Source organism: Macrobrachium rosenbergii, chromosome 28 (genome assembly GCF_040412425.1).
Source record: "Macrobrachium rosenbergii isolate ZJJX-2024 chromosome 28, ASM4041242v1, whole genome shotgun sequence".
Classification (NCBI taxonomy): domain Eukaryota; kingdom Metazoa; phylum Arthropoda; class Malacostraca; order Decapoda; family Palaemonidae; genus Macrobrachium; species Macrobrachium rosenbergii.
This window is the reverse complement of record NC_089768.1, coordinates 20740001-20765000: the sequence shown is the minus strand read 5'-3', so window position 1 is coordinate 20765000 and position 25000 is coordinate 20740001. Positions and strand designations below refer to the sequence as shown.

Genomic DNA, 25000 nt, shown 5'->3' with positions numbered 1-25000 from the left:
GGTAGACTTTTGTGCTCCCCTAAACCCACATCCCAACCTCACAAAGACTGTAAACTCGTTGCTCCAGTGAAGTCTAATTTAGCTATAAGCGGCTTTGAACTCGGAAGCACCACACTGTAAGGTCTACGCGAAACGATCTGGGCTTCAGCATTTTTTTTTTTTTTTTTTTTTTTGCAATACAAATCTCAATATTTTGGTATCATCTAAGCAATGGCCCTGCTACCTTGAACAACGTAAACATCCTTGAGCATTGCTATTGCGACGCCTTGCTCTTGATATACATCAGTTCTTAATACTCATACACTTGCAATTCCTTTATTATGACTGAGTTTCATACATACACTAAACGAATTCAGCGTAATATGTCTAACCATTCCATTGTTATCATTTATCCCAAGCGTTCTCCCCTTGCAGTTTACTAATCCCTCGGAAATCTCTGCAGCTATTATCTGTCATCAAATAACAGCGAACTCTCATTAATAAAGCGGCTATTACATTTCAGTAACATCGCTCCACTGATTCCATAACCGCTCATCTCTGCCCTCTGCAAGTGACATAGCCTCTCACATATCCTACTCATGAAGAAAACAATCATTAATTGTTATAGATTAAGTAAACCATTTTAAAGAAATATTGCATGCCTTCAAAATCAACTCTTATTTGATATGGTCTCGAAGTATCTTATCAGTATAAGATCTACCTTTCCTTAAACTTGCGGATTCTTTAGTGACCATTCGACTGTTGACATTTTACCTAATGTCTTATTGTCAATTTTGGGAAGACAGCAAGGTTTTCTTTGAGGTATTAGCATACTGAATCGAGACATTTTATTACAAGAGATATAATGAAGCCTCTATATATATTTATATATATATATATATATATATATATATATATATATATGCATATATATATGTACATATATATACATACATATGATAATAATCATATATATACATACATATATATATATATATATATATATATATATATATATATATATATACATACCTGTATATATGACGGGATTTGGCACTGGTTTGTAAGGAAAGCTACTTACTGATGAACACTCTCTCTCTCTCTCTCTCTCTCTCTCTCTCTATATATATATATATATATATATATATATATATATATATATATATATATATATATATATATATATATATATATATATACATACTCTGTATATATGTACGTATGTATGCATATATACTGTATATATGCATGTATGTATGTATACACATATATACATATAAAAGTCACTGTTACGCATCACTTCAGATGACTTTCTGCTCTTATGTATCTGCTTACCAAAGGTTTAAATTCGTTCGCAGTCAGCTCAGGAGGATCGTTTATCTAGCTTTATGTCTACGTGCGAAAAATTCCTTTTATCCGCTGAGTGAAAATGGAGATCGCTTTTCATTTAACACAAAGGATCACTCAAGCAAAATCGCTAGTAAAATTTCTCCCGTGGTCATCCGAAAAAAATTAAAAATACTCATTTTCGTTTTGATTTAAATAGCTGGAGATTTACTCTGGCGTAAAGGCAAATACTCAGATTTAGGAGGATCAGAGTTTATATGTGAATGCTCTCTCTCTCTCTCTCTCTCTCTCTCTCTCTCTCTCTCTCTCTCTCTCTCTATCTGCAAGTGTTCGGTATCATGAGGTATACATTTGACTAAATATGTTTGCATGCGATTTGTGTATGAACGTGTTAACGTTAAAGAAATGAAATCTGTGTATTTAATGCGTGTCGGAAACCCTTGTTCACGTGGGAATCGGCAGAACTCACTTTTGTGTCATTGTAAGAACAAAATTAAAGAATCCTAGGAGAAAAATAAGAGAAAATAGAAAGAAAAATCTCACAAATATTCGCGAGAATGTAGCTACAATTGACGCAATCTACTCTCAACGAAGTCGCATTTCCACTATTCTGCGGTTGCTTAGTCTTTATTTGATGTTATCCATGTTGACATGACTTATTTACTCCGGTACCCGTGTCGTTGTACATCCTCGTTGCTGAGAACTTTAGTTAAACGAAGTTACATTGCCAGATCGACGAGCGAGCATTATAAATTCAAAAGCAACACTGGCATCGCCGAGACATTTCTTTTTCCTGGTGCGGGCGCTTTAAATGTAAACAGAACGCCCTCTATCACGTTCTATAAACATTGCCACCTCTCTTCTGAAAATAGACCGTAGAGAAAGCAACTGGCTTTATGCAGTACAGTACATATATATATATATATATATATATATATATATATATATATATATATATATATATATAATATATATATATATATATATAGATATAGAGAGAGAGAGAGAGAGAGAGAGAGAGAGAGAGAGAGAGAGAGAGAGAGAGAGATATAGTTATTTATATACACACACACACACACACACACATATATATATATATATATATATATATATATATATATATATGTGTGTGTGTGTGTGTGTGTGTGTGTGTGTGTGTGTGTACATATTCGTTATCTGGGCACATATGAGACTAGTGTCCAGTTCTACTGAGGAAACGTCTTGGGAGCGTTTCTGAAAAGCAAAAGGTTGACCTCAGAAGTGAATGCAGTACCTGCTTCTTAGTACACTACAGTCCCAGCCAAACTGGTGAAGGTCATAGGGTTTGCAACCAAATCCCGAAAGACCAGGGCCGTCATTTCAGATTTCTGTTGTGGGGAGCAAAGACGGTTTGGCGAGCGAAGCAAGCCTAATCAGCTTTTTTTTTTTTTTTTTCTTTTTTTTTTGAGCTATTTCATGTGCTTTTTGAAACACATAAAATAGATAGATAGGTAGACAGATATAAGTGACACATTTGAATTTCGGTAGGAATAATGGAAAACCAGCTGCTGTTACTTCTTGGGGCTTGGGGGTGAGGGGGACCAAGTTGAGGCTTGGGGGGGGGCGCAACTTGAGCCTTGGGGGCAGTTGCCCCCCCCCCTAAATGACGCCCCTACGAAAGACTTGCCGAGGGCTGGAAAGTTAACGAGGTGATAATTTGAAGTGAATTTGTTAAAAAGAGAGTAACAGTAACGATAGAAGCACTAAGCGAAGCGGAGGTCGAAAGAGTCTCTTCTTTGTTAGGGAAATGTGCGTTTCATGTGTTCTTAAAGTTAGCCAGCGAGCGCCACTAATAGTAAGACTTATCACCAGTGAAGACAGTGCTTCGGCACACCTGTGATCGTCGCATTTCTCATATTGATGAGTTCCAACCGAAGCGTGGAAGACATTTGTAATGTGAACAGAGGCATGAGCGTCAATAGAAACAGTATTTTGGGGGTGGGTAATTTGTGCAACGACGATGAAGAACAAATTGGTATCTCATTTGAAAGTATATAACTTCCCATTTGATTTATTCACGGGTTCAATGTGACCAGAAAAAAGTTCATAAAAAGATTGTACCATTGATTTTAACATGTGAATCTTGTATGCAGGACTTTCTCATAGATTTTTCAAGTAACTTGTTTTTGTTTGACCTACAAGATGTATTTTTTTCCGGTATTAAGAGCATGACAGAACTGACTGAAATATTTTTACCATTTTGTGCTGGTGGTATGATTTCATTAATGCATATTTCTGAAAATACTAGTTATGCATTTTCGCGGGGCCAGTTCGTCAGTCACAGAGTACAACCTTTCATTCGTTCTCTTTGCCGTCCACGTGGATTTGAGAATATTAGGCTCTAATATCAGTCATTCCTCCAATGGGATATCTCTTACCTAACGAACCAAGCTATTCTAAGCTATTACAATCTTTCACTAGCCTCCCTGCAGTATTTCCTATCCTGTGGAATGATATTGAGACATTTACATACATGCATACACACACACACACATATGTGTGTGTGTATATATGTGTATATATATATATATATATATATATATATATATATATATATATATATATATATATATATATATATATATATATATATATATATATATATGCGTATGTGTTCTCAGTGAGGATTTTATCTATCCTGATGTTCTTATATGTGTGTGTGTGTGTAGATACATATATATTATATGTAGAATGCTGGCAAACACAACTAAATAATATCAAAGATTTAACCCAGGGGTTCCTAGTTTCTAAAAATATAATTGCTTTCTTGGTCGACGAAATGTAGATCTCACCAAGCTGGTTTGACAAAAACACTGGATACCGGCTGAAATGCACCACCTTAACGTAATTTTGAGGCATAACAAGGTTTCTTTGTGCTTTAATTAAACTCACAATTAAGGGCTGAAGCAAGGAAACTGTTACTTAAGAGTTACTACCACCAGGTTATGAATGCAATAAGCTCTCGGAGAAAAGAAAGAAAGTACATTTAGCAAGATACGAGCTATGTTATTTCTAATGAACGGCAGCATGTTTTACCCTTTACAGAAATACCTCCCCAAAAAAATCTTCTCATTCCTCTGAAAAACACGGCACACGCACAGCGCGAATGTATAAGGAAATAGTTCTCTCTGGTGTAGAGAAATGTCCTAAGTGATAATTTAGGTGTTACAATTGTTCTAAAAATATATGTAACTTTCAAAGATTATTGCTAGCTTTGCCGGAAATAAACAATAGTATTAGTGTATTCACATTCCCTCATTCAAAAAAAATAAAGCTGCAGGTCTTTTTTATGCACGGGAGAAGGCAAAATCAAATAAATTATCGCTATTCGAGATTCAGCTATAATTTCTATATACATAATTTCTGAAACAATATGGAGTTCATTAAGTTAGCAATGAGTTTCCAAGTCAGTGCCAACAGTTACGCTTCATTATGCTGGCAACGCATTGATGATGATGTTGATTGTTATTATTGAGGATAGTTGAACTGATATTAGTATATTGTGCCCAATGCTGCAGAAATAAAACTTCGACTTTTTTTTAACCAGTTAATTAAAGTGAAGGTAAGACAGTAAAGGAAGTTAAGTACTCTAGCCTCGGAAAACTCAAGTATACATATGCATATGAACAGCTGCTGTTCTTATTATTTTCTGTTACTTTGTACCACATAAATTTTGCAACGGGTTTCCAAGAATATTCTCACTTAAAACCAATCTAGATAAGTGAAGTTCGTGTTGCAATAACGCCACTATATTTTCCTTCCATTCTTTTTTAGAAATAAAGAGATAATTCCGCGCATTTATAAACTTGAAGGAATGAAACGAAGACTAAAACAATGAAAGACAACTTCGTAAAAAACCATTCACTGGACGAAGTGACTCAAATATAAAAAAGAGGAATGTTTCTCATCACTCATCCAGTTCTCCACCTTTCCTTTTTGCACATTTTCTTTTTCTTCTCCTCAAATTACGACGCCAGCTTCGAGGTGAAGTGACGGATGGTACTGCCTATTCTAAAGTTACTGTTTCATAATTCATCGCCGTCTTTGTTTCCTTCGCGCTCCACTGAAGGAAGAACTTTCACGTTTCTGTGGACTACTTAGGACGGCACGAATCCGGGGAAAGTTGGCTAGGAAGATTGATACGCCAAGTCTTATTATTCAGACGATTAAATGACCTTATTTGAGTGATGCAACAGAAACTATATTAGATAAGGCGAAGACTTTTTTTTGTCAATAAATCATGCCTTGAGGCATTTTTATGCTTAAGAGTATGCAATGGAAGAATGAGCATGAGTAAAGATCTTCAGTTGCACACATTTTATTCAAGACACTCACGCGTAAAGAGAATCAAGTCTAAAAGATCTGAGTTACAAGTGGATATTTTTTCCCTATTGAAGTGAACTTCGTAGTTAACAACATTCATTGCAAATATCATCCAAGTTTTAAGTTTCTTCATAGTAGTGGCTTTTATCACAGTTATTTTAGCCTTTTAACATAGAAATTTTTGCACACACACACACACACACACACACACACACACACACACACACACACACACACACATATATATATATGTATATATATGTATGTATATATATATATATATATATATATACACATATATATATATATACATATACATATATATATGTATATATATGTATGTATATATATATATATATATATATATATATATATATATATATATATATATATATATATATATATATATATATATATACAAGATGACCAAGACTCAGAAACATTCCGAAGTAAACATTCGTCTAAAACTTCATCGTAAGAGTAGGTGACAAGTGTGGGTGATGACCCCTGGGCCAAAAAACTTTAGAACCAAACACACCTGCGATAATTTATTGATCAGAATGTTTTAACATACTTATGTCTTGCTGGCCTTGTACACACACACACACATACGTACACGCGTACACATATATATATATATATATATATATTTATATATATATATATATATATATATATATATATATATATATATATATATATACATATGTATATGTATATATATATATATATATATATATATATATATATATATATATATATATATATCAGCACCAGCATAGATATGTACTTAAACATTATGTTGAAATACTAAACGTGATTCTCTACACATGTCTATAACTGCATCACTACGCTTTTCCTTTCCAGTGAGCTCAAATAGGAAAGCGTGTTTATGTAACCTCTTACGCCATTCTACATCATATTATGATGAAGAATGATAAGGTCAAAGGTTATCCATTGCAGTATGAACGTAGTGGAGAATTATAAAACAAATGAAAAAAATGTATGGGACGTATATGAAATTTCTGAATCGGAAATTGCATTCATGTAGAAATGTCCTTCCAGATCAAAGTAGCAAATGGACTTTCTAGATAGGCCAGCCATCCTTACCCACAATGCACAGGGACAGAAAAAATTCTGATCAGGACCTTCTCTGGTGTGAACGTTGAAACATAAATAAAGAACTTAGAAAAAATCCAAGTGGGTATCAAGATTCATTGGCAAATATCTCGGTAAAAGTTTGCAGCAGGTTTTGGTATGATTTTGTGTGTGATGCATATTAAGGAGACTTAAGAACAAAGCAGAAAACTCCAATATTGAGAACTGGTATTGCATTAAAAAAAGATATGCATATAATATGAATCTCGTCCAGCCCAAATAAAATGAAAGCAAATAACGCTTAAAGGATAAAAGACGATTTAATCCTTGGAATGAAAATTAGTCAAAACTCCCATTGAAGCCAAAACTGTGATGAGAGGCCATTTCGGGTGCCAGTGGATATCCCTTATTAATTCCTTGGAACAACCCAGCCTATAGGCTTCAGCACCAGCCTCCTCTCCATCAAGAATAGATGATATTCAAGGGGACGTTTGAAGTCGCGGCTGAATTGCAAGCAGCGCCGATTTCAAGGGTTCCTCAGGCCAGAGTGATATATAGGTCTCGTGGTTGGAGATTCCCCAGAGTCGGGTGAATAGAGTCGTTATGCAGCTGTTTGGGTAATTTAAACAACTTTAGTAATTTATTATTACATAGGGGAGCTAAGGCCAGAACATATTTTTTTTTCATTTGTATTTTCAATTCTTTACAAGTTTCTAGATTACTCTATATATATATATATATATATATATATATATATATATATATATATATATATATATATATATATATATATATATATATATATATATATATATATATATATATATATATATATATATATATATAGACAAAACCAAGAGGCTGTATCTTTATGGTGTCGCACCATCATAATAGGTATGGACTGTCTGGTAAAAAATAGATATTAATGTATGTGTGTGTACGTTTATATGTAGGTACCATAGCATAATAGTAAAATGCTGGTCTAGCATTGAAAAGGTCCTTGGATCGGTCCGCGCTCCGCCCACCACCAGCCAACCTAGCTGTAAATGGGATCCAGCCTCATCAAATCTCAAGAATACGGCATGGACCCAGCAACCTCACCCTAGAAGACTTGCTGTGACCCAGAAGGTTCTACCACTCTGGCTCCACTTGTAGAAAAAGGCATATTGTAAATAAATACAAGTTTCAATATGTATGTGAGTCTGTGTTTGCGTATGTATGCATCTGCCTGAATAACTCATTATTGAGAAGCACATAGTCATAACTGAATACATCTTATTGATATATATATATGACATACATCTTATATATATATATATATATATATATATATATATATATATAATATGTATATATGTATACATATATATATATATATATATATATATGTATACATATATATACATATATATGTATATAGCGGAGAATAATTACATTTCATAGCCGCACAAAAAGATAGAGAAATAAATGAATAAAGACTGCGGTATCCAGCTGGTATGGTTCATGTCATCGAGTAGTTTGGATTTAGGATATATAGTATCTGGAGAGAACTGATCCTGACCGGTATGCAAGGAGACTATTAATTGTATAAAATCTAAAAAGAACGGAAAGAATTACATTTACACCCTAACTTGATCTTGGATAAATGTGTTATTGGTGGCGGCTTGTATGTCTAACTGAAGGTGTCAGGATAAAAGTCGCGCATTAATAGGTGCAGATTATCCATAATCAATAGGTACGTATTTTTCCATTTTCCTTTATAAGCCTGGCACGCTACGGCTGCCAATGATCGCTTGTGTTCCAGTATCCTGTAACGCGTGGATTACAAAACAGGCATTTCAGTTTCAGTGATGGTACAAATATTAATAATGCACATCACAAACTCTTTTTCCGTGAAATTTTTTTAGTGGATTCATCAAACTATGGTAGAATAGTTTTCTAAACTATTTAAGCAACAGCTTATATTATAACGTAAATTTCGTCAATAATAAATACATATCGCTTGTAAGTCAGAAGGTTCGTGTTTGATTCAGACGAAGATGGCAGTGATTTTAAATCTGTCTATGAACTTAGATACATGAGCTCTCACACACAGATTTATATATATATATATATATATATATATATATATATATATATATATATGTATATATATATATGTATATATATACATACATAATATATATATATATATATATATATATATATATATATATATATATATATATATATATATATATCCGAATTCATGGTTTACATTTATTTCATACTAAAACATGAAAACGTTTCTACACTGCAGTGCTCATGCTGGCATATGTTCCTCAGTAGAACAGTCAGCTAATCTAATATTCAACGTTGCAGTGTTGCATTTAAGAAAGAAAGATGTGTTGCCGGATAGTGGACAATAATTTTCTTTAACAAAAGTTCTTATAAACATAAAAATGCTGAAATCTGGAAGCTCTGGAAATCAGAGCTTCATTAGGGCAGCTAATCAATCACTTCTATTGTTTATGCTTATTGATAGAATAACCATCGAGAAATTCGTCTGTTACAGGTGTTCCTACTAAATTTAAATTCCTAGTTGTTCAGGGAACCATGCAATCTCAGTGTGCTTTAAGAGAGTTTTCCTAAAAGTTCAGTTAGTTTCTGAATAAACTAGACTTTCATTTAAAGCAATCCTGTTCACAAATGCTTGATGATCTGTACATTATTGGACGTAATGTGAATGTTGTACTTCATTAAAGTATAGTAACTGAAAACAAACTGCATTATTATAAAACGAATTATCCGTTGTATTATCGTTCGCTGTATGCCAATATAATTCATCAAGGACTCCCCTGAAGAGGTAAAATCATGACATTTTATTTTGAAGTAATAGAAACTTATAAAATTCTATAACAAGATTATTATAGTTTGTGGCCACAGCACGGCAGTCACGATGTAAAAATTATTATCAGGTAATGAATGATTCCTTCCTTTTATCCGCTACCATTGCTAAAAACGTTTTATCAATTTCCGCTCCGCCCGGTTGCACATCAATTTCCCAAAAACTAATTAACGTGTACAACTGTCTGCAATGTACAACACTGCATCGCATACCTGTAGCTTCACCCATCATGTGATATCAAGGTGCCTTCAATAAGTGATGTAATTCGAGCTAAGAGAGAGTGGTGTAAAGCAGCATTTTATTTTATTGTTTTTCTTGGAGCTTTGGTCATTTTTTGACGTGTTAATGTCTTTTTTTAAATTTTTTTTTTTTTACAATTGTCACAACTGGTCAGCTTATCCTTTTATTTTACATTTAGTTACTAAAGAGAGGTTATCAGTGCCAAGGAAGGCTATTCCCTGTTAACGAAAATTAAATATTCCTTCTATATTTGTGGATGCCAGTGTCCTCTGGGTGTAAAAGAAGCGCCGATTTCCCTGAGCTAAATCCTCCTCTTTTAAATTATAGCTGTAGCCTTTGTTTTTCCCATTATTAAGTTTGGTTAAAGCTACGCCTCTTAGGGTTGCCAGGGAAGTGCTAAACGAATTCAAGACAGCCATTTTACTGTTGCTGTCTAAGCCTCTTATCAATATGAAGTATCCCAACACGGTGAAATACAAATGCATGTCATTGCAGTCCAGTTTATTGGGAAGAAACGGTTCAGTTTTAACTAGTTGGTTCATCGATATGTTTATCTCGTTTGTTGAAACGCTTTATCTCATGCGGGGTCGTTTTATTCATTTCGCAACTTTAGCAGGATATAATAATTAAAAAATAATTTAACGATCTGAGGTCGAAATGTATTTATCAAAACATCCGGCAACGGAATTAAAATTACGCCTCTACAACTAGATTTCATGCTGGAGCGTAATTCATATCATTCCTGCCATTTGTTGCTTTTTACGCATTCCATTGCGTGCTTTCACGTGATATATCTTGGTAATGTCATGCAATTCTGGCTAATTCCAAACGATTATCGCACATGCGACAAATTTTTTCTAATATTAGCACATCCAGTCGACACAAAACTGAATTCCTTACGACTTTAAGACAAATTCATAACTACTGATCTTACCCAGAACAAACCAAGACGGCAAACGTATTGCACGGCATACGAAAATGAGATATTTTTATACATATTCTATAGAATAACATCAATTCGCTTAATTTTTCATTGAAAATGCCTTTCTTGCTCTTTCATTTCTTCCCTTACTATTCTTCGTCATGTGCTTCCCCATTAACCCTGAAGTCAATTTAGGCACGATACCCTCAGAATAAAACATACCGTAGTCCCCTGTATTCATATCCCTGTCTGTCATGTAACTCCTAGCTATGTTCTCTCTGCAAGTTTTATAGCAAAGTCTCTCTCTGGCGAGAAAATAGTTAGGATAACACAAGATATATTTTGTAAGATGGTAGGGACATTGAATCATCAGTTTACAATTCCACAGGGTCGTAAATTAAAAATATTTGTTTTATCGTCGAATTTTCAGGGATCCCATTGAAGAAAGGTATTTTAACTGAAAAGAAAGTAACACCAGACATTTTGGCGATTTTTATTCGCGCACACACACACACACACACACACACACACATATATATATATATATATATATATATATATATATATATATATATATATATATATATATATATATATATATATATATATATTAGTTTAGCATGATTATGGACGAAGTACAGTCCGAAAAGTCGCTATGGAGACAAGAATAAAAGGAACGATTAAGAAGTGGCTTTCTTTTATAATTCTACGAACTTCAAGTAATGAAGTGAAGAACATTGAAAGAACCGATATCAAAATAGTTAAACTCGCAGCCATCCATCGTTCAACGAAACCTGCATAATAAAACAAACTGCTATATATATATATATATATATATATATATATATATATATATATATATATATATATATATATATATATATATATATATATATATATATATATATATATATATATATATATATATATATATATATATATATATCATCCCTAGTTACTGTCGCACTTGAATTTCATTTCATGATATATATTTGTTTAATAGATATTATTTCAATTAGACTGATCTCTTTTTCATTATGTTCTACGGATAATTTCCCGGATAGAAACCTTACTAACCAAATATATTCTGATATTTAATGGTCAGTTGTCTTTAAATAATATTGCATCCATTTCCCACTACCCCGTGAGGTTGGCAATTTTGGTTTCAACTCTCAAGGGAAGTGGAAATGTCTTCCTTTCTCTCTGCCCGACGCTACGGTTGCAGAGAAAATTGTGTTTATGCAAGTTTTACGAAAGCAATATTCCTTTCTTTATGCCCGGCCATGAAAAAAAGAATGGTAATTGCGCGTACAGCAATGTCCTTTTTTTATTCTTTGCAATCTTGTTTACTATTACTATCTGTTCCAGGTTCTTTTCAGAATGCTGTTGCTATTAAAGTAATTTTAGACAGACAACTGACCTCTTGCTTCATGTCCCTAGGGGTGTCGTCAGTGAAAACGATATTGAGAATTTAATAACTTATCTTCCGTCTTTTTCTGTTATAAACGAATCAAGTGAAAAATTAGAGCTACAGAAACATACACGAAAAATATAAACAAATATAAACAGTCTTCAAAAAGAATGAAAGTCGTTGAAAAGAAGTGAAAAACATTTTGTCTTCCTATGTTTTGCCCTATCTATGCCACATTTTTCTTCACTGGTGTTCCATGTTCAAAAATAGGTTCATGTGTATATATTATCTGCCTATGAGCTACAGAACGCCCTCTAAACACATACATAACTCAGTTCTCTAAACATACAAAACTCAGTAAAGTAACTTGGTCATGTTTAAGACCTTCAAGACACTGTTTAATAGGAATTCCCTGTTATTTTGTATCTTTCGCATCCATGCTTCGTCTTCATTTGATGAAAATGTTATTCAGCCTCCTTTCTTATCAATATTTTAGTTGTTCAAGCCTCTCTAAACCCGAACTGAAGAAGTCACAAATTTATTATGGGTAAAACTTATAAAAGAAGGCATTCGTTGCTTCTCCTTTGTTCATTTGCTCACTCCATTAGCTAACATTGTATATTCCTTTTTGGAATGTTGTTGAATCAAAAGCAATTTGTTTAATAAATGACCCTGGCCTTATATCTCTTCTACACATTCGCCTTCTCTCTAGCCAAAGATCTGTCCCTTTTCCCCCGTTCCTTTTGGCGACTATTCAATTAAACGTTCGGAGGTGGCCCCTGCTCCTAATAGGCCGCCCGGTAGCACTTGTCTAGCCGCCATTTCCCTAAATGCTAGCTGACGTGATTAATCCTCGGTTGTTCTGGTCGGTATATATAAATTGCATATAAACGTCAAGTTTTTTCTTTCTTTCCTTTCCATTATCCTTGAGTTCCGTGATCTTGTCTCTCAGGAGAAAATCTTTTGCGACTGGCAGCAAGTAGCCTACATGCAAAAGGGTCAAATTACTCAACATCTTGAACTTCTATATAATAAGATCTTCAAGCATGCTTTTCTTAAAATTTAAAATATATATAAATAATATATATATGTATATATATGTGTGTGTGTGTGTGGATCTGTCTGTCTGGTCGTGTGTTGAAGGAAGAAGTTAATACAAAACAAACATACCAGAATTTTAGTCCTATATAACGTACAGTATATCTAGAGTAAATCAGCATCTGAAATGACTAAAATCTACGAGATCAACATCCCGAGATGTACATATTTTTCATCCCTGATAGATCAAGCGTGAAGGACCAAATTAAAATCTCTCAATCTGTACCGAGTGGTGAGATCAGCCACATATGAACGTGTTTTCAAGTGAGCAGGTAGAGTGAAAATAAAAAAAATAAAAGAAAATTCACAGTGAATGAAGGAAAAGAATGAGGTGAAACAGGCCAATAAGGGGAAAAAGAAAAAGGAGGCGAAGGAAACAGCGAAATCTTCGGAAGTTACCTTCAGAAAACTGGATGAAAAGAAAAGTTTTAGGAGACTAGTCCCAAATGTCACCGAAGCAACCCCAGTTACCTAAGGTTTATCTGAGGTCAGAGCGCCCTTCCGTATGTACGAGGTAAATGTATAGTATATATGTGTCGATTGCTGTTGATATGTCATTTTTTTGCTTCAGTTTTTACTTAGGAATTCACTGTTGATTGATACCAAGAATTTTGACATAATGGGTTTGACAGCTTGTTCTCTTTTATTTGAACCTCAAATATCTCTCTCTCTCTCTCTCTCTCTCTCTCTCTCTCTCTCTGTCTCTGCAGTTTAATCTCTTGATTCAAACATGTGCTACCAAATTGTTAAAATTTTTGCCCTTGTAAAGCAATGGGTAAATATTTTACGACATTTCCTAGTTTCGCTAAAGTCAGATACATATCAGCTAGTAATCAATGGTTTAATAACGTTCTACTGTTCTGTAATAAAAAAAAAAGACATTCTTTATTTGTAAACGAACCTCAGTCTTGAAGAAGACCTGAATAAACAATATAAGAGACTTTCGTCCATTCATCTTTCAAGGTATTTGATAAAAATCAGTTAATCCTACTAAAACATTCAATGGAATCATAGCTGGATCTGGCGGGTGGAGTTAGTTAAACGATACGGAATTAGTATTAATGTAGCCATTCTTAACTTATGGACAGCAAAAATTTATTTTTGTCCATTAACAGGTACCGATTCGGAGTCCGTATTCTATATAACGCCCCATAACTCTTAGGGGTCAGTGTGATGATAGTTTCTTAACATGAAATTTAGCTTGCGAAAGTTGTGGGCTCCAAAATGTAGAAATGAACATGATTGACGGACAACCTTAGAAAATATAATAATGATGGAATCTCAGATACACCGTTGAAGAACAATAATATGAGAATCAGAAAAAACAGTTTATATTCACTTTTGAGACTCTGAAACTTGTTCGTCAACATTTTAATTTAGATTTCCAAAAGTTTCTAGCAAGCAAGTTGGTCAACTACCTTACTACATTCTCGGCAGAACAAAATCAATTGTATCTCCATCACATCGCCATATGCCAGAGGAAAAGCGTCAATGCCCCAACGTAAAGGTTCAAGTGCACCAGTGAACACAAAGATACACACGAAGAGTGAACTTTTGGCACCGATGGCACTCAAGTGAGTAGAGAGCAACAGCCTACACTACCGGCCACCGACAATCCACGGGAGACACTGAGGGTCGTGGCTCTCTCTCTCTCTCTCTCTCTCTCTCTCTCTCTCTCTCTCTCTCTCTCTCTCTCTCTCTCTCTTGCTGTTAGCCTTCCCCATATCGTTAGTTTTTATTTTCGTGCTGTTGAGTCACTCTGGTGTATCTGTACCATGTGTATGGTATCATGGGTTTTGTTTCTTTAGTACTACCGACTCTTCTTTTTTTTTCATTCGATGTTTCTTTTACAGATAATTTCTTATTATAAAAATATTATTTATTAAACTCTCAAGAATCATCTCAGTTGACGAGCTTATGGTAACTTAAGGTCATCAAGCATTGTGCTTTTCAGTATTGGTATTATGTGGGCCGTGTGTATCGGCTATGTACTTCTTTACGTCGCTGCACTGTCATGCCATTGCCAAATTTCACTCTTATTTTAGAACTGCAACATCCATTCCCCAACCCAGATGGAATGTGGTACAAAGGTGTCAAACTTAGGGAATGAGAAGAAATCTTTGTTTCTTCCAAAGACTGAAACTTGGTTACGCCCAAATATATTACATCCATTTTTTCCCCTCTTAAATCTAATCATGCCAGCATTCTTAAGAGCGTTTTATCTTCACGAATATTTTACTGGTATTCGGATAGATTTCATAATTGATATTCTGTAGTTTGTGTACTCTAGGAACCAGTGAGCCATAAGAAATGGTATTCAGTATTCAAGATGGAATCATAATGATAGAAAATACAGAGGAGGGGAAAAAATATTAGAAAAGACCATTTAATATTTTAGTAGTATTTAATTAACTTTCCTGACAGAATCTCCACTTTGTGTACGGTAAAAACAGAACAGTATTCGAGTGACGCCCCGTGCACTCATAACGGTTAATGGGCTTGATTTTGTAATTCATCAGAAAACGAGGTGTTATGTTGCTCGGTTTGTGACCATATAGGGAATACATACTGTTTATTAGTATTCGATACGTTCTTACTTTGAGAGCTTATCCACACCAGCCTCTGCATAATCTACATTCATGTGTGCAGCGTAACATGCAGTTGCTTATTAGTTCTTTTAGTCATAAAAACGCAATGACGCACTTGCTTTTTCTTATTATATATATATATATATATATATATATATATATATATATATATATATATATATATATATATATATATATATACATATAATATATATATATGTATATATATAAATATATGTTCTTGTGTGTGTTTCTGTTTATCACCAGTTTTGTATATGACATCTTCATCCTTCCAAATATTAAGCTACAAATAGCCTATTAATATTGAATTTACTTACCAAAGGAAAAACTTACGCCCAGAAAGAACTGCATAGTTTTAGTGCTCCTACACTGACCAGGAATCGAATGGACGCCATTAGGTTCTGAAGTATGGTGATGGTGAATTACCGTACTCGAGGCTAAGTGTCACTCTGTGTGTGTGTGTGTTTATATGAGATTCGTTGTGAAAATATGGGCATTAAAGCTCAGATAGCGAATAATCTCAGCAATATACACTAAATAGCAGTTTGAGGGCGCTTTAAGAAGATTAAAAAGGGCGATGGCGCTATGGATATACTGTTGGTTTTGAGTTTCATTTCATTACCTGCTTGAACACTATAACTGCCGTTACAGTAACAATGGTCAGTGCCACCGCCAGTCCAGTCTTGAAATAGAAAATCGTATCCCTGATATATGAGTAAAAGAGAAAGACAAAACTGTAAACTGACTGTTTCTTGAAAGGAAAGAAATCGGGTGAGAAAAGGAGGAGCCTTTTTATGTGTGCAATAAGAAGCCTCCTCGTGCCACCCCACGGAACTTTTCATTAATTCAGGCAATGCTTTTAAAAAGTTATATCCCAAAGTCACAATGGGTATTAATTATCCGGATCTTCTGGCATGGTGAACGCCAAGAGGAATTAGGTCTCAGACCAGACTCTCTCTCTCTCTCTCTCTCTCTCTCTCTCTCTCTCTCTCCTCTCCCCTTCAGCATGTTGTTGACGCCCTAATTTTTCCTGACGACGGTAGAATCAGCTAACACTAAGGTTGAGGAAATGAGTTCCAGGTAATATTTTCACCTTGTTTTTTGAGCGAGAGATGTCGCCGAGCGACACCACGCTACTAAAAATACTGGAGGAAATGGAATTCCAGTGACGACTGCCAGGAGGCTTCTCACTTGCTCTGTCTCTCTTTTTTCTTGTCGTTTTAGCGACAACAACAAAATTTAAAACAGTCTCCTAGAGGGTCTGTCTACTATACAGTATCATTAAAATAAGAATATGATACTACTCTTATAGCAAATGCGCAACTAGATGTCAATCCGTTGCTCTACGTTGGCACAACCTTTAAACTTATTCCTTTCAGGTGTTATTATACTCTTATTCATATACGTGTGTGTGTGTATATATATATATATACACACACACACATATATATATATATATCTATCTATATATATACATCTATATATATATATATATATATCTATATATATATATATATATATATATATATATATATATATATATATATATATATATAAAGTGACAGCGGATCAGCGGAATCCTCATCGTTTTAGCACGCTTCTCAAAATATGATAATGTTCATATCAGGATTTATTTTTTATTTCCCGCAATTCAAGTTAAACAAGGTAGCATTTATAAAAATTCTACTTCATCTGCCAAAGGCGTCTCTAAGTTTTTTTTATAATAATCTTATAATATAGCAGGTAACTAACTATTTTTGGTAATTCATTTGATTTTCTTACATTCTGCCTAACATAGATACAGGCTGTGTAATTATATTTTTAAAGATGATTGGTAACAATGTAATTGGTAACAATGTAATCCAAATGTGGCTTTTCTTTACTAATAAGGTAATCTGTACACTATGCTTTCACTCCTTACTCCTCTTTTATAACGCGTAAAATTGAAAGGGACTGCATGAAGAAGCAACCTTCAATTTTTGGCAACAGGGAATTCGCATATTAAGACCATATTAGAGAAGTATGTTATCAAGTATGCAAAATACCCTTCATTATTGTGTGCACATGGATTTATCAACAATGTACACTGATGCTAATGATGAAAGTAACAACCAAACGTAGCTCACTCGGTTGTTAGGTAGGTTGAGAGTGTAAGTCTTCCGGATTTCTCGCATACAAAAGATTAGCAGCTGTAGCAGGGAACAAAATACAAGTCATTTTCAGAAATTCATCCCATCTTTTAGTCAACATATTCAATAAACGCAAAGGAAATTCCTGTATTGTTTTTGTAATGAATACTATTAAATAAGATTCGAACTGATAATACAGGTGAGAGGAGATAAATTAGTTTCTAAAAAGGATTGCTAAACCTTCAAGTAAGACCTCAAAGCGCTTAAATCTTTATTTCTGCTTTGTAATGTAATCTGTAATTACACTCACTTAACGTGTATTTTGAAGACATATTCTCCAAGGCACTTGCAAGGTGCATTATTACTTAGTCTGTAAAAACCAGGTAATAAGCTTTTATTGTTAATCGATGATAATTGATACGGAAGGCAGTGAAAGTGACAATCAGTTATTCCTTATAAGACATCTGACATGCAGAATACTTTTATTTATACGTGTTTAAGTTAAAATATAAAAGAAACATAGATGACTAGGGTTTTTGTGAAAATTCTTCTATGTTGATGAATACCATTCCATACGAATGCATTTGCTGATCTTAAGTCAATTTCAGTATACCTGACAATTTTTTAACTGCTTATGACATATTGCGTAAGCATTTGAATTTATTGATCAAACTTTTAATAACAGTACTGATATCAAATATCTTTATACAGTTTTCCTCCCCTATTGTCTATAATCTCTAGGCAAGTGCCAATTTTCGTTCGACGCTGCCTTGACAACTGACCTCTCGATTTTTGTCGAATCTGAAGCACGAATGTGTTGTCACAGAAGCGTTAACTTCACAGCTTACAACATCGAACGGTCCAAAGCAGCCCTGTGCTGTGCGCACGTGTTAAAATTACAAAGGTGCTCTCAAAAGTTGCGCCTTTAACAGCAACTGCCAGAAACCTTTTTACTCCTCCGCGTAAACAACCAAACTTCGGTTCCCCTTTCAACAAAGTTTTCGATTTCAGCCGCAATGGAAAATGGTTCTGTATATGACGCGAAAAGATCTGAACAAACTAACGGACTTCACCAACAAATCTGAGTTACCGCAATAATAATCAATAATAATAATTATTATGAGTAGGAATAGTATTAGCAGTTGTTTAACTCTACACTTTGTATGTAGTATCCCTGATTTTGCTCATTTTGTTATTATTATTCTTTTTAGAATTTTGACTCGGAATTCTGAAAAGAATTTTAAAGAAAGGGCATCGAAATTTGTAATAGCAGGAGGAAGATGGGAGAAGGAAAACTTCAAAGAGCCACTTACGTAAGCTACTTACTCTTTCTCACACACAAAAAAAAAAAGTTAACAAAAACTACGCTCGGTACTGCCAGACCACAGCAGTAATTGTTCCCTTCTTTTTTTGTTTCTGTTCTCCCTTCTCAGACATACCTAGAAGTAAGTTCTGGTGCAACTATGCCCTTAATTAAGGTTCCAACTTCTTGGGTGGGAAATTATCATTTTTATTATTATTATGATCAAAATAGGAAAGCATTCTGCCAAACCATGTGTAGCTGTAATCGTAGATAAATCTCTCTCTCTCTCTCTTTAAAGGATATGTGAAAATACTGATGTGAGTGTACAGTTATCACTATAGCCTTTGTAACTCTAAGAAGTACACTGGTACTGTTTTCATTACAATTGTTACCCATTATTGAAACCGTTGATTTTAATAATTATAATACACACAATTATAGCAATTTTATATCTGTAACTATGGTACATTTCAGAATCGCTAGTCAATGGATAATGCCTATAAATGAAAATCAGACCTCAACTAAAACTACAATCTTATAAATCACATCAACTATTCTTCGGATGCCTTATTGTTGTTGTTCCTGTAATGGCAATGGTAGTAGTAATAGTGGTACTAGTTGTGGTGTTTCTCCCTGCTGCTAGTCTTTGCTACCTTCAGTAAGTTCTAAATTTCATTTGAAGACGATTTCAGCTCACGACATGCACTATGAATTCGTCCGACTTGGGTTACTGATAAAGGCGATAGATAAGGCTTCTTGTTAAAGAAATGCTACCGGGAAAATGACATCTGACATCTATTCTACTCATTTCCCAGGTATTTAGACTGGTATTCGAAACTCTTGCTACTCCCATACGACTTTAATAATAACAAATATTTAAAAAAAAAAACGAGCAACTATTAATTACCGTGGATGAATTACCTGTAATTATAACTTGAATTGAATTTAAAAAAAGAGTAAAACGATGAATATTCTTTCCAATCTATATATAATACAACTGAACATATCTCTATATCAACCAGTTTCTGAAAACATTCTTCTTAATGTATTACCGGATCTACATAACAAAAATATAGTATATATATATATATATATGTATATATATATATATATATATATATATATATATATATAATTTCCTGCTTCTTTTAAGATGCAAATGGAATCTACATTTATCTATACTGGAGGTCATATCTGAAGTAAAAGTAAAGGACGAATAATTAGCAAACATGAGTAGCCTCTGTTTACCACTGTGATAATCCAGAAAGAGCAATGGGAGCAGCGGTTGAGGATTAATTAATACTTCGCTTACAACAAAACTTAAAAACATAGAGGGTGGTATCCATTTCCTTTTATGAAATAGATTGTTGACATTCAGCTTCGACCTACGTGAACAACGGAGGGACTGCTGATGTTTGTAAGACAGATAGACAGAGACGTAGGACAGACAAAGCATACGAGCTCAGATAGATTTTCCCATTCTTGACTTTTACCTCATTCCAAAATATATAAATATTTTGTAAATTACTCATTGTCTAACACATGTACAATAAAGTTAACTTTCAGTAAAATGTGGCAGGTTGTAGTGTTATTTAATTGAAACATATACGTTGCTATTGTTTCCTGAAAAATACTGTAATATAACTCATTATTTTAATTTTACACTAAGTTGCCGCACGTTTGCTTTGTCGTAGTTACCTGATGTATAAAGAGTGGGAAAACCAGAATTTTATACCATGGTCTCTATAGCATTGCAGCAGTTTAATATTTAAGTCAGAATTGATAAAAGTCCAATGCTTTCATCCTAACGTCAGTAGTTGTGAGCTTGTGTCAGGAACTTGCTATATTCTGGGTTATGCTTTTGTATTGTGGGGACTCCTTCAGTACGTAGGAATTAATTTGTCTTAACAAGCACGGAGTTTTGTCAGAATGGGAGAACGAAGTTTATTGCATTGCTATGTTACTTGAACTCGACTCTCTTTCTTTTTCTATTTCTGGATTATATGATATATATATATATATATATATATATATATATATATATATATATATATATATATATATATATATATATATATATGTGTGTGTGTGTGTGTGTGTGTGTGTATGTGTGTGTGTGTGTGTGTGTGTGTGTGTAAGAATATATATAGATTGATAGATAGATATATGTTTGTGTATGTATGCACGTATACATGTGCACAAGCTGAAAATACGGACTTATGAAGGTCAAGGCTGCAGGTAAAAACTAAGTTTCAGTGACTGATTTATATACTCAAGGAAACGCACATACTTAAATTCCAGATGTTGAACTAATCTTCGACAAAGAAGCGAAAGACAGATTTCACGTTTTACTAAGATGATTTAGGTTCGTAATAAAAAGTCCTTGTGTCATTTTTATTTACCTAGAACTGGACGCATTTTGCAGGTTTTAGCCACTTTTCTTCGAGGTTCAAACCAAAACTTCCAATATGGCCTATGGAGACGAGAATTTTTTTTTATTTCACTCCCGAGAAAGTCTACGAGAAAAGTTTTCTCCTATGATAATCTTCCTTCTCTTTCGCTTTACCATTTACAATCTGTATATTAAATCATTCTTTCATAAGAGTATTTATTATAGACAATGTACAAACGGTCGTTCCATTAACCTGCACAGCACCCCAAACAGTTAATTAGCTTAACGTATTTACATTTACAAAACCTTCATAATCTTCGTAATTTCCAGCTATGTTTTTCAATCGATTACCGGAAACTGAATAAAGATGAGTAGCGATTTTCTCAAACTTAGAATATAAATATAGCAGAAACTATCCAGTCTTTGCGCCGTCTGTTAAAACAGATGAACAGTGGTAAACAAAATAAAATGAGGGTAGCATTTTCTACCTTGTATATTTTAATAACCATAGGTGTGAAAAAATCTATATTCACACTGCATTGCTTGCTTATCAAAATAGGAAAATTTCCTAATATGAGGACATTACTTACACTCAGTGTGAAAGTAAACGCAATGATAGGTAGCTCAGCAAGAAGGAAGGGACCGAGTTTATAAATGAATGAGCTTAGTATTATTGCTAAGAGGAATATAGAGTGAGATCAATGTAGCAATACGTGTGGTGAACTTATTTCAGTGATAGACACGTTTCAGTTAAAGAGCTGCTTATTAAATAAGGGGAAAGAAAAAAGAAAAAGAACTCTCAAACTAAAAGCCAAAGAGTAATAGAAATGCCTTGTGAAAAAATGAAGGCTGTAAGAGAGAAAGAAAATGTGGATTCTGTTTCCTGGAAAATAATGTAATTTAACTTAATATTTTTATTTTACACTAAGTTGCCGTAAGTTTGCTGTTCGTAGTTACCTGATGTATAAAGAGTGGAAATACCAGAATTTTATACCATGGTCTCTATCGTAGTGCAGAAGTTTAATATTTAAGTCAGAAATGGATGTTGGAAAACATTCAATATTTCTACACTTCCTCCCAATGCCTTTTAACAGTTCATGAGAACCCTTTCTCCAAATGCTTTTTATTAGTCCATAAAAAAGTTTCCTTCAGTTAAATTATTCAAAAGATTGCGCTTCCTTCTAGATGTCTTTGCTCAGTTCACAACAATGACACTGAGTATAACGTGGAGAGTAAAAGGCATCACAGGCTTATTTAATCTCTTTCGAACTATCGATTACTTTCCCTTGACTAATATTTAATGAAAAATGAAGGCGACTACTCTAAGATATCAAATACTTATAGTACTAAAGATAATATTCATATGGTGTTTTATATTCACGAAGAGTGATTATGTTTCGTTACATGTTGGCAAACAAAAGCAAAACCAACGACAAGATTTGGTAAAATTATATAAAAACGATTATTATGGATAATACAGTTCGGTTGTCCGTTCTACGACATATTTCATGAAACTGAAATTCCACCAGTTGCTTTTTAGGTTCTTTAAAGAGATTCCCTAAATCTTACATCTCAATATCTCTTAGACTTTTATCTCTCTCTCTCTCTCTCTCTCTCTCTCTCTCTCTCTCTCTCTCTCTCTCTCTCTCTCTCTCTCTGCAGCCGTTAGTGCTTCACTGATTCTTCAAAAGATGTCAGATCCACTCAATGATAACTTGCGAGAAATAAATGTCAAAAGCAATTCTTTCGAATGAATAGAAAATTGCTTGAAATGCTTTTACTTCTTTATCTTGGCACTCAGTGAACTTATGATGTTTATTCATACTTTGTACCTAATTTCGTTTTCCTGCTAACACCATGTGTTTTTTGTACGATATGGTTGTGAGGGAATGAATGTTTAAATATGTGTGTAAATAGTAATATTTGAAAATATTACTATGTGGATTTTAAGTTATCATGCTTTCTCTTGTCCTAGCTTTGGAATTTATTTGTTTTCAATTTCAGTCAGTTTCAATCTGAACTAATGAAACTGCATTTTTTTAGTTGCTCACATGTATGGATATATTCCTATGGAACCAAATAACTGATGAAGTTTATTATATATATATATATATATATATATATATATATATATATATATATAAATATATATTATATATGTATATATATATATATATATATATATATATATATATAATAAACTTCATCAGTTTTTTATATATATATATATATATATATATATATATATATATATATATATATATATCACATGTGATTGACAACGCGTATCGGTGGTTTTTTATTAAAAGAGCTGAAGCCTATAGTATTTTAAAGAAAGGCGTTAATCATTGCAGGTTGCCAAACCGAGAAAGCTAACAAAGGATTTTAAGATAAACTTTACAATCATTTACAAGAGCATACAAGAGTTGAGAGTGGCTTTCGTTCAGGAAATCTTTGTTTGCGGTGAAAACCAAGGGTATATTTTGAAAATTCTAGAAAAGTTTTGGTATTCCTGTGATATTCCTAAAAATATGTCGCTTTTATCAATATCTAAAAAAATAAGGACCCTATTATATTCACTGTAAAATGTAGAATGTTTCCCCTCTAGTCTGTTTTTCATTAATTTATTTTTTACTGAATATTGCGCTACACTTTTTTTTTATTATCAGTATCCTTTTGTTATTTTAACCAGTATTACTAACCACTTACGATCATACCCTTTGATTTTTTTCACGTCAACGAAACACGTTGCTTTCCTATTCCTAGTAAGAATTGCACACATACACGCACCTACACACACACACACACACACACACACACACACACATATATATATATATATATATATATATATATATATATATATATATATATATATATATATATAATGAGACAGAGAGAGAGAGAGAGAGAGAGAGAGAGAGAGAGAGAGAGTATTATCTAGGAATGAGGTGGAGAGCTCCACGCCATTCTCCTCTTGGCATGTACCCACTGTAGTCGATTTATGAGCAGGTTAATAAATTCCAGCTTAGGTCAACAGAGACACAATTGCTTTTAAAGGAGCGTGGCCAGTTTAAGGCCGTCTGCAGAGCTAGGGATTCTCTATTTTATGCCCTCCGAAGATAACCCAAGGGTAAATGAGTTTGCTGGCTGCTCTATTGACTAGAGGAGGAAACGTAATGTGAGAAGAGAATTAGGAAAGCTAAAGAGATTAATTTCAGAC

The 25000-nt window shown here is 33.7% G+C and overlaps 1 protein-coding gene and 1 long non-coding RNA gene across 6 annotated transcripts in view; one reads left to right on the top strand and one right to left on the bottom strand.

Moving 5' to 3' along the window:
- LOC136854116 (calcitonin gene-related peptide type 1 receptor-like) overlaps window positions 1-14975 on the bottom strand; it is a 161756-nt gene extending 146781 nt beyond the window's left edge. Inside the window, exon 1 of one of the 5 annotated variants that reach the window (XM_067130300.1) lies at window positions 14947-14975. The gene's annotated coding sequence lies outside the window, so the exon portion shown is untranslated. Of the gene's footprint in view, window positions 1-14762 lie in introns of all 5 variants that reach the window. The other 4 variants (XM_067130302.1, XM_067130299.1, XM_067130304.1 and 1 more) reach the window with 4 other exon arrangements.
- The window catches only part of LOC136854118 (uncharacterized), a 409448-nt gene that overhangs the window by 358857 nt on the left and 25591 nt on the right, over window positions 1-25000 (top strand). The gene's annotated exons all lie outside the window — the stretch shown is intronic.